Below are 15576 nucleotides of genomic sequence, written 5' to 3' on the forward strand. Positions count from 1 at the left end.
TCCCGGCAGCCCCACTTCCCTTCCAGCTCCCTGCCTGTGGCCTGGGAAAGCAGTCGAGGACAGCCCAAAGCCTTGGGAACCTGCACCCACGTGGGAGACCCGGAGGAGGCTCCTGGCTTCGGATCGGCATAGTATCGGCCCGTTGCGCTCACTTGGGGAGTGAATCATCGGACGGAAGATCTTCCTCTCTGTCTCTCCTCTCTGTATATCCACCTTTCCAATAAAAAAAAAAATAATGAAAATAAATCTTTAAAAAATAAATAAAATAAAATAAAATAAAAAAACATATTTACCTTTATTGGTAAGGCAGACACACAAAGAGGAGAGACAGAGAGAAAAATCTTCCACTGACGAATCACTAACCATGTGATTGCAATGGCCAGATCTGCACTGATCTGAAGCCAGGAGCCCAGAGCTTCTTCCAGGTGTCCCACATGGGTGCGGGGTCCAAAGGCTTTGGGCCGTCCTCCACTGCTTTCTCAGGCCACAAGCAGGGAGCTGGATGGGAAGCAGGGCCGCCGGGATTAGAACCAGTGCCTGAATGAGATCACAGCAAGTGCAAGGAAAGGAAAGGAATTTAGCTGCTAGGCTACCATGCCAGACCCACAAAAACAAATTTTAAGTTAATTAATTTATTTTATTATTGCACATTACAGTCCTATAGGCTCTGTGATTTCACTCCACCATTCCCCAAATCTTCACCATCCCTTCAATTTCCCCCATGTCATTAACATAGTACAGTTCTTCACAATCAGTCATAAGTCCATCATTCTGTCATTTAAGCATATCCTGACATTTTAGGCATGGACCTTGGCAAAGAGTACAGCATTCTATTGTCAAAATACATTCAACAATTCCGTTGGAAGTCCATCTTTGATTTGGAAGCAGAGATGCACACTGCATTGTATTTTCACATCTGTATGTGATAGTCTCTACTACACAGTTGAGATACGTCCCCATAAATTGTAAATCAAAATCAACAACAGAGAAAAATAGAAAGCTTACCATATAAAGTTAAATAATACGCTATTTATTTATTTAATTAGAAGAGTCACAGAGATGACAAAGAGAATGAAAGAATCTCCATGTGTTGGTTCATCCTAAACTGCATTGCTTCGGGCCCATCAAGTAAACCTAGTGGTTAAGGTCCTCACCTTGCACATGCTGGGACCCCATATAGCACCAGTTCTATTCCAAGCTGCACCATTTCCCATTCAGCTCCCTGCTTGTGGCCTGGGAAAGCAGTGGAGGACGGCCCAAAGCCTTGGGACCCTGCACCCATATGGGACACCTGGAAGAAGCTTAGGCTCCTGGCTTCAGAACAGCACAGCTCTAGCCGTGGCAGCCACGTGGAGAGTGAATCATCGACAGAAGATATTCCCCTCCATCTCTTCTCTTCTCCATATATCTTATTTTCCAATAAAAAATAAATTAAAAAAAAAAGAAACTGCATTGGATCATGACTCCAGCGGAGCTAGCCCACCCTAATGCCTGGGTCTGGACCTCAATTTCATCTGCAGGGTGGCAGGGACCCAAATATTAGAAGCCATCTTTTGTTGCTTCTCAAGTAATACTAGAAAATAACTAGGTTGGAAGGAGAGAGGCTGAGTCTAGACCAGCTCTCTGATATTGCTGGTCACAACGCAGGCGGCATCAACAATTTAACACATTTATAGTTCCCAATTTTCAAACATTTTGCTTCTTTGGAAAATATCTAAGTTTTCCCAATGTAATAAACCCTTTATACATACATACATACATATATATAAACATTTCTCTTCAATTTACAATTCGTTACACAAAAACTTAATTTTCAATGCATAAATTAATACTAGAATTGTTCATGTCTTAATTTTAACAAAACTCTGTGGACAGGGAGATAATTTGTAAACAATAACATAGAAATATCAATCTTTTTTTTAAAACATATTTATTTGAAAGTCAGTATTGCACAGGGAGAAAGAGAGAGATCTTTCTACTGACCCATTCCCCACACGGCTGCAACAGGCAGTACTGTGCCAGCATGCAGTCAGGAGTTTACCTGTTCCTCACAAGTAGAAGGGGCCCAATCATTGAGGCCAGTTTACACCGATTTTCTAAGTGCATTTGCAGAGTTGAATAGGAACTGGTGTAACAGGGGCACAAACTGGCGCCCAGAAGGGATGTGTGGACTGCAGTAATTAGGTCTTCCTGCTGTAACACAACATCATTCCACATCCCCACATCATAAAAAATGATTAATAGAAAGAAGAGGATGTGAAATTTAGATATTTAGATATATAAGTTCTGTTTGTGAAACCTCAACATACTAAGTTTGAGATTACTCTGTTACATTTGAAAAAGTTAAATAAGCCATTTCTAAGTGATTTGCAGAAATCAGATGCAAAGAATTCTAATAATGGAAACATTTATTTAAAATAGCATGGGAAATTAATTTAGGAGGTGTTATATGCTGCAGGAACTTGCAGGAATTTGTAGAAGGGGAGATGATTAACTTTGGCTATCAGTGATAAGGCAGTAGGTTAATTTCTCATTCTGTTAGGAGTTGTTTCATTAATATCTTAATTAGATCCATAATGGAATTTGATGAGGCATAATCAAGTTTTGCTGCAAGATGTCTTTCGTGGACAGTTTGAAAGAGTATGGAACCGATGTCATTTGCGATGTGATCTGACAAAAGATTAGGAATTTTGTAATAAAGCCTAGTCACATGAACCATCATATACATTTTTCTTGATGTTGCTTCCTGATTACTGGAGACAGTATAATGTCTTTGATTTACAATAACACTTGAGAATTCCAATGCCAATATCTTTATTTGAAAGACATAGAACCTGGTATTACAGTAAGAACAGTTTGAGGTAGATTCTTGGCCTACACTATTTACTATTTGATTAAGCTTAACCATGGCCATACTGTAATCTTTTGAGTATATGGTGCCACAAATAATCTAATATAGAGAGAAAACCATTTTCTATAAAAGTAACAGACTCTTCCAGACTCTACTCCCCGACCTGCTCCTATCCGCAGGCTTTGCTATTGGTGGTCTCTAAGGCTTTTATGAAAGCTTTGTCGGGGCAACTTTCTGAGCATCACAAAGAATTCTTGCAGTTTTCCTGACTTTAGGCAGAATAATGGTTTGCTGTCATCTTGCTGGTTAGATTCAGCCACAAAATGTAACCAAAAGAGCCCCTGGCTTTTGTTGTTCCACTGCTTCCAATTCTTCCTTCTTTCCTTCTTTTTTTTCAGCTATAAAGAGTTTATTAAAAAACAGACAACAGTGCTCACTTCAGCAGCACATATACGAAAATTGGAACAATGTAGAGAAGATTAGCATGGCCCCTCACAAGGATGACATGCAAATTCCCAAAGCATTTCATATTTAAAAGAAAAACTAGACAACATATGTCAGTCACAAGGCTTCATAATACAGCACATCGGGTCCACTCCTTACAGTGGAAGCACCTGGTGTCTTTATCTGATATAGTGTTAAGCCAGTGACTGTAAAGTGAAATGAAAATATGCTATTACAAAAATTAGAAAAAAATAGGGAAGAAGGAAAATGGGCGGGGAAGAGGGTTGAAGGGAGGACAGGCTGGAAGTATTACTAAGTTCCCAAATCTGCATTGTGATGATGTGAAAATTACATACTTCATGTAAAAAATATGCTTAGTAAAATAAGTCATTCCCAATTAAGACAAAAATAAATTAATTAAAAAGAATTCAACAAAAAGCATATCCATATCTTAGCTATTGTGATTGAGCAGTGATAACATGGTTATACCAATTACTCCCCTCGTAAGCCAATTGCTTCGACTATGTTAAAGTGCATTTTCTATTTTTCTGTAAAGTTTCTTATGATTTCATTCTTTGTTGTATACTCAGAGGAAGTGAAATAAACCCTTGGAACAAATGTCAAAGAAATACATTAATTGATAACTTGCTTAACATAGCAATGATGTGGAATCAATACATGTGACTAGCAATTAACAAATGGATAGGAACTATTGGGATTATATATACAATGAAATACCTTTCAGATATAAACAAGAATGAATGTTTCCCTTTGGCAGCAACACAGGTAGAACTGGAGGCTATTGTGCTATATGAAATAAACCACAGAAAGACAATTAGCATGTCATCACTTATAAGTGGAAGCTAACTGATTGCTCTCACAAAATTAAAGCATATATAGTGGTGATCAGAGCTTAAGAAGATGAACTGGAGCAGGAAATGGAGAAATTATGGATAAATGGGTGTCAGGTATATAAAAGCATAACTTTAGCAAGATAACTAGAAATGATGATAATTGTATATGTTGAAATGGCTATTAGACAGTTTTGAATTTTCCCAATAGAAAGTATAAACGTTTGAGGTGAAGCATACATCAGTTACCCTGAACTAATCATTGGCTACTGAGCACATATTTTAAACATGCACATTTAAAACACAACACTGTAGTCTATAAGTAGTTACAACTGTAGGTGTGAATTAGAAACGCACTATGATAGTGTGTGCAGAGAATAAGACACCACTGTTTACGCAACAAGACACAAAACAAAGGAGAAGGAGACTTACAAGATTTCAATGAAATATTGCCTTGTAAAAGTCTACAATATCAAGTCAGCATGGTAGCTAGCAGCTAAAATCCTTGCCTTGAACACACCAGGATCTCATATGGACACCAGATCTAATCACAGCGACCCAGCTTCCCAACCAAGATCCCTGCTTGTGGCCTGGAAAAGCAGTCAAGGATAACCCTAAGCACTGGCATCCTGCACCAACGTGGTAGACCAAGAAGAAGCTCTGGGCTCCTGGCTTTGGTTTGGCTCAGCTCCAGCCATTGCCATCATTTGGGGAGTGAATCATGCGACGGAAGATCTTCCTCTCTGTCTCTCCTCCTGCCTGTATATCTGACTTTCCAATAGAAATTTTATAATTGAAAAAAGAGTCTACATTTCCACTGGCAGGGAGAAAGATAATATACTTCACAGTTCCAGGAAACAGATATTCACTTTTCTTATCATAGGCTGAATTAACATAAATCTAAGCAAGCTAATAATGAATAGAAATAAGGCTAATATGACTAGAGTACTCATGGTTTTCTCCAAAACACATTTAGGGTAATAACAATAATAGAAATGAAATGTCACTTTGAAATATATCTCAGTTTGGATGATAAACTATACTTTATTGTATATTTCTTTTCAGCTTTATTCAACACATAAATTTTTATTTTGTTGGAAAGATTCAGTTAGAGATCTTCCACCTTTTTTTTTTTATTCTCCAAATATCCCACCTGCACCAGGCTGAAACAAACAGCTGGAAATTCAATCTCATATATGTGTAGAAGGGACAAATATACCTGAATCATCACCACCCACAGCCTCCCTAAGCCATAAACTGGAATTAAGGAAAGACTGGAACCCAGACACACCAACATGGCAGGTGGGCTTCCCAAGTGGCATCTCAGCCCTTTTACAAAATGTAGATTCCTTTCAGGCTATATGTCAATTCCCAAGAAAAAGTGTCAAATTATAGCAGTGGTTCTTTCCTGTATTGACTCCTGTGCAGGGGGACATGTCACGCCCAAGTGCACACAAAGGACGAGTCAGCCTGCATCTACAAATGAGCTGAGGTCCTTGGATGCTACTTCAAAAGACAGAAAAAAATAAAAAAGAACAGCAACTTTTTTGGAGTTGCAATGATAGTGCAGGGAATACTATATACTCTATAGATCCATTAGAGGCAACAAGGAGAAATTTTCAAACCAGGGACATGCAAGCCCTATATCCCTAACCAGTACAAAGCAGATGCAAAAGATGAGATGGACTACATCTTTCAATAACCAGTAAGAATAGGGGTTGGAAAGTTCATGAGGGAATGAAATGGGGCAGCCAGGCACGAAGCTTAGACTCATGGATTGGAAGCCATACCTCTCAGCTGCTATGCAATACATTCTGCTTACTAGTCAATCAGATGATCCCTTCTGAGATTGTACCTCCCTTAACCTGGTACCAGATGAAGGTATCATGTAACCTCTTCCATTCCCAGGCTCAGGAGAAGCCAAGCAACAGGGAGAGGCACTTTGTTACCTTACCCTGGACACGAGAAGAATGTAAAATCATCTCTCTTCCACCTTACTCCTCTCTGGCCACTCTATCCCTGATTGTGTTTCTGTGCTTTCTTAACCTTTGAAATACACTTAAACACAAAAAAAAGAAAAAAAAAAAGAAAGGAAGGAAGGAAGGGAAGAAGGGAAAGAGGAGGAAAGAGAGAAAAGAAAAAAAGAAAAGAAAAAGAAAGAGGGAGGAGGGAGGGAAGGACAAAAATGAAGAGGAGTTAGAGTTTCTGATGCAATAGGTCTGTGATGGAGCCTTACATATTCCCTTCTGATGCTGAGACACAGTGGGTTAAGCCTCCCCCTGCAGTATTGTCATCCCATAAGGCACTATTTCAAATCCTGTCCATTCCACTTCCAATTCAGCACCTTGCTAATGGCCTAGGAATGCAATGGAAGCAAGCCAAAGTTCTTATGATCCTGCATCCATTTAGGAGACCCAAAAGAAGCACCTGGCTCCAGGTGAAGTCTCACACAGCTCTGGCTATTGCAGCTATTTGCAGAGTGAAACAGTAGATCAAAGCTAGCTCTCTCCTTCACTTCTCCCTGCAACCTTAAAATAAACATACCTCAAGTCCCTCCTGATAATATCCAAAATGTTACTGCTTCTGGTGTTCCAGAGCTCAGGTTTTGAAAACTATCAAGGTGTTTTGATTACTATCTGAAATATTTAAAAATCATAGTTGTACCATGATTAACAATGATAACAGATGATGGCCCAAGTACATAATACTCATCCATGATAAAGGCAGATATATTAAATGAAGAATTATATTATATACTTAATACTGTTAGAAAATAAAACACATCACTTGATTAGTTCCATTAATATGAAACTGCACTCAAAATTACTACATATTTATTTTCTTTAGCATATATCCATTTGATTTCTTTTTGAGTTTCATTGCAGAAAAAACTGAAAATGAATATTTAAAAACTGAAACAAAGTTGATTCTTCTATCTATATTTTCTATATGGATGTTGGAAAAAAATTACATTTACTATGTCATCATATCGTTCTTTTTTTATTCATGCCAAAACAAAGTATTTTTGAGAGAAAACACTAGAAAAAGAGTTAAAAATATTTTACATGGAAGAATTGACTCATAAATGAAAATCACAGTAAAAATTATTTTAAGATAGTGGCAGCAATATGTTTCATATAACTGGCTATACATAATTAATCAACATTTGTCAAGAATCTAAAAAATTATGTCCTAAAAAGACTAACCTCTATTTGACTCTTGCTTCTGTTTTCTGGAAATAACTTCCAGGAGAAAAATTATTACTGTAAAAATACTGTGCTGACATAGTAAAACTCATAGGAGAAATGTAGAGACTTATTTATGATATTATACAAAAACATATAATGATTCTCACACATAATTTCTTCAAGTGGGCACTAACTCAAATAATAATCATTTTATGCTGTGTAAAATTAATGAATATGACAAATTAAATATAGGCATTGTTTGCAATGAAAAGGGTTGAGTAATTTATCTTTATAATGGTTACTGGTTGCAGATGTTAGGGTGGTTGTATATGGTAGAGTAAGACAAGGTTTATTTGTAAAAAGTTCAATCTTTTGTAGCACCCTATTCTATGTTATTCTATGAAATAAAGACAGTTAAAGGCGGGTATTTCCCTAAATATTCTCATCCAGAAAGGAGCTCCTTAGCAGAATTATTGGGTTAAACACACATCATTCTTTGGTTATACTAGAGAATAGGAAACTAGTTAGTGGTTTTGACGGAAGATCCCAGGAGATGTGTCATCAGCAAAAAGAAACACAGGCCAAAAATAATAAAGAAAAATTTGGCTCATAGTAATTAGTATAGTACATATCTAAAAAGCACATTATATTTGAGGAACACAGTAAACAAAAACTTTGAGAAAGCTGGATTGATTTTGGTTTCTTTCCAAGTATTTCTTTGTTTCATATATTATTTCCTAGATTTGTTCCATTTGTTTTTTTCAGGGTACAACTCTTTACACAATGAATTTTCAAACATGAATTTGCATCAAAATCACAAGAAGGGAGATCCAAGATTGCTAAATAGTGCAAGGCTGGCAAGATTGCAATCATAAAATGCCACAAAATGGTGACAGAACAAGAAGGACCATGGTCTCAAAAGAATGATTAACAAAAGTCTTTATAAGAGGAGTGAAAGGACATAACAGACTCCATGGGACAGCAAGGAAAGAAAACGCATGCAGATATGGCTGACTACATTAGCAGCCAACCAGCATTTATGCAGCCACCTGCTACCTGGGAAAGAGCATTTTCCCCAGATAAGAAGTTACTATGATACTCTAACACCAAGCAACTTTAACTGAAGTAGATCTGCACAATCTCCTATAACTTCAAATATACCCTGGGAGTTGGTAGTGGACTGGGTGGATGATGCTTTGTTTCAAAAAAGGAAGCTGTATTTCCTTTCTCACATTGCCAAAACATGATTCTCAAGTGGGTGTGTCAATTTCAAGCTGAACAGAACTCTTGACACAGCAGACAAAACCATGTGACAAGCAACCAGATCCGGCTCAGGGGAACTTTCCAGGTAAGTGAGCAGACCCTCTGCCTCCTGGGCATGGACCCTAGAGCTGTGTTCACTCAATGGGATTCAGGGCAACTCCCCTCAGAGTTATGTGACTAGCACAAGCAGAACCACATAAAAATCCAGAATTGTCCTCAGGAAATTCCAAACTTGTATTCACTTGCATTATCTCAGTGTTCTAATGCCTTCTTTTGCTTCAGGCAAATAACTACCACAATCACCATGACCAGGTTTCTTACCTGGCAGATATGCGTAACTATTTGACTGTATCCATCAAAGCCACAAATGACTCTCACACTCAGAACTAATGGTCTCAAACACACTGGAATTTGAACAGTGTGATTTAGTGAAGAACATGCCTGTATTCCACCTCTGCATACCAACACTTCTTTATAGAAAATATGCTATGTATTTTAGTCACATTATAGTACTGTAGCATTGTTTGGTTCACAACCAACACTCCTATAACTATGGATTTTGATGCAATAAGATCTAGCACCTGTCATATTTTGCTGGGAGGACCTAGGTGAAGTACCATTAATATCACATGGTTCAGAACCAATGCTGTTGATGCCACAAGGCTCAGCATCACGCAGAATTGCCTGCAGGACAAGGAGATAGCTTTACTTGTGTCCATTAGTACTGAAGCTCTGGCTGTCAAAATCTCTAGTGTCACTGATATCCAACTCTCTACAGACTCATGACGCACATCACAGGAAGCCCATATTCACCACAAAGTCACTTGTCAACTTCGCTATGAACCTCTGCAATGTGATACATAGGCATAGACAGATTGGTTAAATCAAAATAAATCATTGAGAGGTTGCACTTCTGGTTGCACCTAGAATAAAAGATAAATCCACACTCCATAAATTTTTTATTTTTCAAATAAAGCTTACTGAATAAAGAATGAACTATTACACCAGTTGTACATATGTCAAACATAGGATATAGTATAAATGAAGTAATAAGCTAGCATGACACATCTAAAAGAATATGAGTTCTCCAGAAATAGGAAATATATAAAATGTCAGAAATAGAATTTAAACAATAACTATAAAGAAAGTAGACGCAATGCCAGAGAAAACGGCTTAAAAAAAGGAGCCAAAAAATGAGTGACATGAATGAAGATATTACTAAGTAGAAAGAAATGAGTGAAATAACCAACTAAAATGTTAGAGATGAAATCTGCAGTCAATGACATTAAAATATGATTAAGGAATTAAAAAACAGAATACACCAGAGAAAAGAATATGTGGTCTGTAGAACAAGAATGCTGTAATAACCCAATAAAAGAATTATAAAATAATCTAAAAGAGTAGCCAAATATTCGTATTACAGATATTCCCAAAATAGACTACATGGAAAAAAATGACTGAAAATCTGCTGGATGATTTAATAGCTGGAAATATCCCGAGTCTTGAAGATGTGGGAGTCTAGATGAGGGAAGTTCAATGGGCCTCAAACAGACTTATCAGAAAAATATCTTCTCCAAGGTGTATCTGTAGTCACACTGTCTAGTTAAGAAGTGAGAGAGAATGCTGAAACAGTAAGGAAACTGTTAAATTGCATACAAAGGGAAATCAAATATACAAACATCAGACTTTTTATCAGAGATCCTACAGGATAAAACAAATGAGGATGATGTATTTAATGTCTTAAAAGAATTTAGGTTACTTTAATCAATAAGAGACCAAGAAGCAACTAGATGTTGCTGCCAATAAGAAACTCACTTCACAGATAATGACAGATTTTTGATAAAGACACCGGACCACACAATGGAGAAATAGTGATATTTTCAATATGTAGAACAATTAGAAGGGGAAAAGCAGAAAAAGGAAGGGAAGGAGGAAAGAGAGAAAGGGAGAGAAGGAAAAGGGAATAGAAATATATATGTATATATTTGGAAATGTAGCTATGAATCACACTTAATCTGTTTTTACACTAACATAAATAACAAATTTTAAAAGCATTAGGCAAGTTGAAAAACATCAAAAGGGGGATTTATTTAATTATTTTGCTAAATACAGCCTCCAGAATTTCCACTTGAATTGCTTTAAATGGAACTCAAACTTAGTGCTTTTGTTACTAATCAAATTATCAGCTTGAGAACCACCCAACTATTGAACAATCAGGCATATAAATTCCTCCTTTTATTCCATGTGCAAACAGTGTTCCTGTTTCTCTGGAAGACATTAAGATTTCAAATTTTTCATCAAGTATTCACCTTGACATTCATTAAGGTTTACACCAAAGGCGCCATTCCAGAATAGGTACAGTTTATTCCTTATCTCAATTTTATGAAAAGGTGCATTAGACTAGGTCACCTTGCAACCATCTACTCTGGATTTTTTTGCCCCTCCTCCTCCTTAATTCAAGAACCAAATATAATGTACTTAATTGGAGCTGAAATTCACTTTTATAGACTATATTTTGGTTTCCCAGTTCCTGAGATTCAGAGTGGTTTTCTCTAGTGTAGAAAAGTGGTGTTACTGTGTACAACAATGTGACCAAAGGCCACGTTTTCCTAGAATGTGCGTAGAAACTGGACATGTGGAATATGTCTCCACACACATGTGCACATATGTTTTGTGGCACAGCCAAAAATGAGAAGCAGGGCCCAGTGCTGTGGCCTAGTGACTAAAGCCCTTGCCTTGCCATATGGGCACTGGTTCTAATTTCGCCAGCCCCGCTTCCCATCCAGCTTCCTGCTTGTGGCCTGGGAAAGCAGTGGAGGAAAGCCCAAAGCCTTGGACCCTACACCCACAAGCCACAAAGCCTTGGACCCTGCATCCGGAAAAGCTCCTGGCTCCTGGCTCCTGGCTCCTGGCTTCAGATTGGCACAGCACTGGCCGTTGTGGTCACCTGAGGAGTGAATCATCGGACCGAAGAGATTTCTCTCTATCTCTCCTCCTCTCTAAATATCTATCTTTGCAGTAAAAATAAATAAAATCTATTTTAAAAAATGAGAAGCAAATCATGATATGCTGTGAGCCTTCAGCCAGAAATTCTCAACCGGTGATGCTGCTACATACGTTCCATGCTCTAGAGCCACTGTAAGAAATCAAGGGATTTTAAGTTTGGGTTTAGAGTTAGGGTTAATAAAAAATAAATCATACTGGGCCCGGCGCGATGGCGCAAGTGGTTAAAGGTCCTCGCCTTGCACGCCCGGGATCCCATATGGGCGCCGGTTCTAATCCCAGCAGCCCCGCTTCCCTTCCAGCTCCCTGCCTGTGGCCTGGGAAAGCAGTCGAAGACGGCCCAAAGCTTTGGGAACCTGCACCCGCGTGGGAGACCCGGAGGAGGCTCCTGGCTTCGGATTGGCATAGTATCGGCCCGTTGCGCTCACTTGGGGAGTGAATCATCGGACGGAAGATCTTCCTCTCTGTCTCTCCTCTCTGTATATCCGCCTTTCCAATAAAAAATAATACAAAATAAATCTTTAAAAAAAATAAATAAATCATACTTTACTTAAAAGGTTTATCAGTTTTACTTATCATTCCTAAAATGAGAATAACATTTAATGTATAACAGCTTCTTCTATTTGAACTCATGGTCAAATCCCCACAAATGTCAAAGATAAACTCAAATGAAAGGGTTCAAAGATGTATATTTCCATCTTTTCTTTTTATTGGAAGATTCTGCAAAGAATTGCCAATAATTCTAGGTCAAATCTTTGGTGGAATTTGCCAGTGACTGGATCATTATGGAGGTAGGCAAACAGCTACTTTTGCTCTAAATTATAAATTTAATTTCTTCAACAGATTCATAATTACCTATTTCTGATTTTTCTGTCTCTATTGATTGTTCTATTTTATCTAGGTTCTTAAATATATAACTCAATTGTTTAAGTACGTCCTTGTAAAATTCAAGCTCTAACCTTGTATTTGTTGTTTGATGCTGATATATTCAAAACATCTCTGTGTGCTTTGTTTGGTTCTTTTCTATTTCACCAGAAGCTTGTTAAATTAATCACTGTTTTAAGAAACAATCCCTTGATTCATTGATTTTTCTGTTTTTCTGCTTTCAAAAGCATTAGTGATATTTTTATTGTTCCTTTTTTCACTTATTTTACAATTCTTTTTCCTTTCCATGGTTACATTCTTGAAATAAAAGTTAGTTTATTTATTTCCTCTTTTTTTTAGAAAGAGTACTTAGAGCTATAGTTAAGGGTAAGTTTACTGAGAAATAGGTACACTGTGTATGACCCTTGAAAAATATCAACATTTTTGGGTGTTAGATAGGGAAAGAGGATAGTAAAATCAGAATTTTGTTTGTTTGCTTTTTGAGAGCCACAAAGAGAAAAGTGTAAGATAGGAAGAGATATTCCATAATGGCTAGGGCTAGAAAAAGCTGAAGTCACAAATAGGCAACTTTCACACAGGTCTCCCAAGTTAATTTCAAGGGGCAAAATATTTGAGCCACTTTTTGTAGCTTTCACAGGCACATTACCAGGAAGCTAGATTAGAAATAGCAATTGGGATTCCAACTTGTGCTGTGATATGAGATGCTAGTATTGCAACAATGGCATAACTCATTTACACAACAATGCTAGTCCCTGGTATTTTTGTTATCTAGACAGTAACTGGATACTCCACTGGAATTGTGTCATACCAAGCCCTTGTAGAATATACTTGTCAAAAATGAATTAGAAATACAAAGAATAATGCTATATTTAAAAAAAATCATTGAAGGAGTTATTCAAACCCCTCCCCCCCCAAAAAAAAACTGACTCCAATTGCCAGTCAGTGATATAGGGAGTGATATGGGGAACGGGTATTTGTCCTGACATAAAAGCAAGGAGGAAGGCAGCTATTGCCTAAATCCCAGATCTTCAAAGGATTAGGGAAGGTTTCTTATGGGCTGAAAACGAGAGGTGAGTGTTCAGCATATGCTCAAGCTCCTATGGGTAGGCAGCATTTACAGCCTTCATTTGGTTGACCAGGGATATCACACTCTTCAGAGAATGTGTGTGATGCCAAAGGTACTTTTCTTTCTGGTGACTACATGCAGGTGGTAGTTTCTGCCCCAGATCTGGAATTTCCTGAAAAGAAAAAGTCTCTAAGCAGTACCAATTATCAAAATATTTTCTATTGGAAAAGCAAATGAACTCATGGATCTGCTGATCAGAACATTATAGGGCTGAATGTGCCACTATCTCATTTCAGTGTATTAATTTTACCATGTGACTAATTTACTATCAGAAAGGTAGGGTGGAGGAATCTGTCAGATATAGGTGAGAGGCTAAGAGACTAAGACCTGATAGTATCTGGTATTGTGAGGAATTTCATTCATAAAGATAAGGGTTGCCTTCATTTCATGTCTCACGTGAAAAAAAAATCATATGAACAATTTCAGTGAGCAAAGCAAAATTTATTAAAGATGGAAACCTGTTGCAGCATTAGGAGGATTTCAAGAGAAAAAGTCCCAGGAAAATGGGGGAAGTCATGTCTTAGAAGCACAGTTTGAGTGATCAGAACAACAGCTAAAAATTAAAATTAAAAAAAAAATAAGAAGAAGGATGTGATTCTTTCCATTCCCTTGATAAAACTAGAAACTCAGAAAGTAAGATAGCACATTGCTCTTCCTAAAAGTATCTTCTGGGCAGAAGCAAGCATTTTGTTCACTTTTAAAGAGACTCCCCTGTTGCCTCATTCCAACAGAGATGTAACCTTATCTATGTACCTGACACTTGCAGGAGCAAAGCTTGGGAGCAGACCAGGCTGGGCAAGGTTATAACATTCCCTGTGGCATGAAAAAGCCAGGACTGAGGGCAAATCATGCCAAGCAGAGCCACTGCACCTACTGGCATGTGTGAGATCTAGGGTTGAGAGAAGGCCTGGTAGGGTTTCCCCTACTAAGCTGAAGCTCCTGCTGGAGAGTACAAGAGTCAAGGGCGCAGGTTGAGATAAGCCAGGCCATAGTACCCACTGGCACATAAGAGATCCAGAACAGGGTGTGAGTTGCTGCTGGCTGAGTTAGGCTTAGCAACCACTAGCAAGAGCTTAAGAATATCAGCTAGCCATTCCAGGCTGGGTCAAAGCATTCATCATGCAGTACCAAGAGTGACAGGTGGTGAGAGACACAATGCATACAGGCAGTTGGGCTAGGCCACACACTAGCTGGCAAGTGCCAGGACTGGTTGAGTCACATCAGGCTAGGCTTTTAGATCCTCTGGCAGGTGCAAGATTCAGGGAACTGTGGACACTCACCTGCCAGGCTGTGCCTACCACTGGCGAGCATGAGATCAGGGCTGGGATAGACTAGACTGGACAAGGCAGTGGAAACCATTGGCATATATGGGGGCCAAGTCTCAGGGTAAGTAAGGCTGAGCTCTGCCACAGCATCCACAGCTGTGCACGAGAGTCAGATGGGATGTATGATTGGCAGGACTAGGACGTGGCAGAGGCTGACACTCACGAACACTGGAGCTGAGGGTAGGCCTGTTAGGGACTTCTGGAGGTCTCTTCATTGGATCTTATTAGCACCTGATGGTAGGTATGAGTAAGGACCAGGTCTGTTGAGGGCTGATTGACTGAGCTGCAGTACCAATTGGTTTGTACAAAATGGGAAGTTAGAGCAAGAAAGAACAGGCAGTTGTATTCACTGATATGAGTCAGCTGGTGCAGGTGATAGATCAAACCTGATACTGCTCTGGCAGCCGTACACAAACTTAAAGTCTGAGGTTACCCCAAGGTGAGGTTTCTTAGGAGGACTTCTTAACCGGACCACTAAACTCAGACCCTGGCCACAAGGAAAACACAGGATGTGTGGTTTGAACTTAGAGTGCTGGGACTGGACTTCCTCAGTGGCTGATGCCTGTGCAGTGGGCAGTATGTCCAGATGCACAGGGAAGACAGAGGCCAGCTCATCTAATCAGTATTGAACATCAACTCC

The 15576-nt window shown here is 38.6% G+C and overlaps 1 non-coding gene across 1 annotated transcript; it reads left to right on the forward strand.

Moving 5' to 3' along the window:
- Window positions 1-3280: 3280 nt before the first annotated feature.
- LOC121155992 lies at window positions 3281-3386 on the forward strand. The gene has a single exon (XR_005883784.1). It is a non-coding gene; the product is annotated as a U6 spliceosomal RNA (small nuclear RNA).
- The last annotated feature ends 12190 nt before the right edge of the window (window positions 3387-15576 follow it).

Source organism: Ochotona curzoniae, unplaced genomic scaffold (genome assembly GCF_017591425.1).
Source record: "Ochotona curzoniae isolate NIBS_2020 unplaced genomic scaffold, NIBS_Ocur_1.0 contig_3190, whole genome shotgun sequence".
NCBI classification, from domain to species: Eukaryota; Metazoa; Chordata; class Mammalia; order Lagomorpha; family Ochotonidae; genus Ochotona; species Ochotona curzoniae.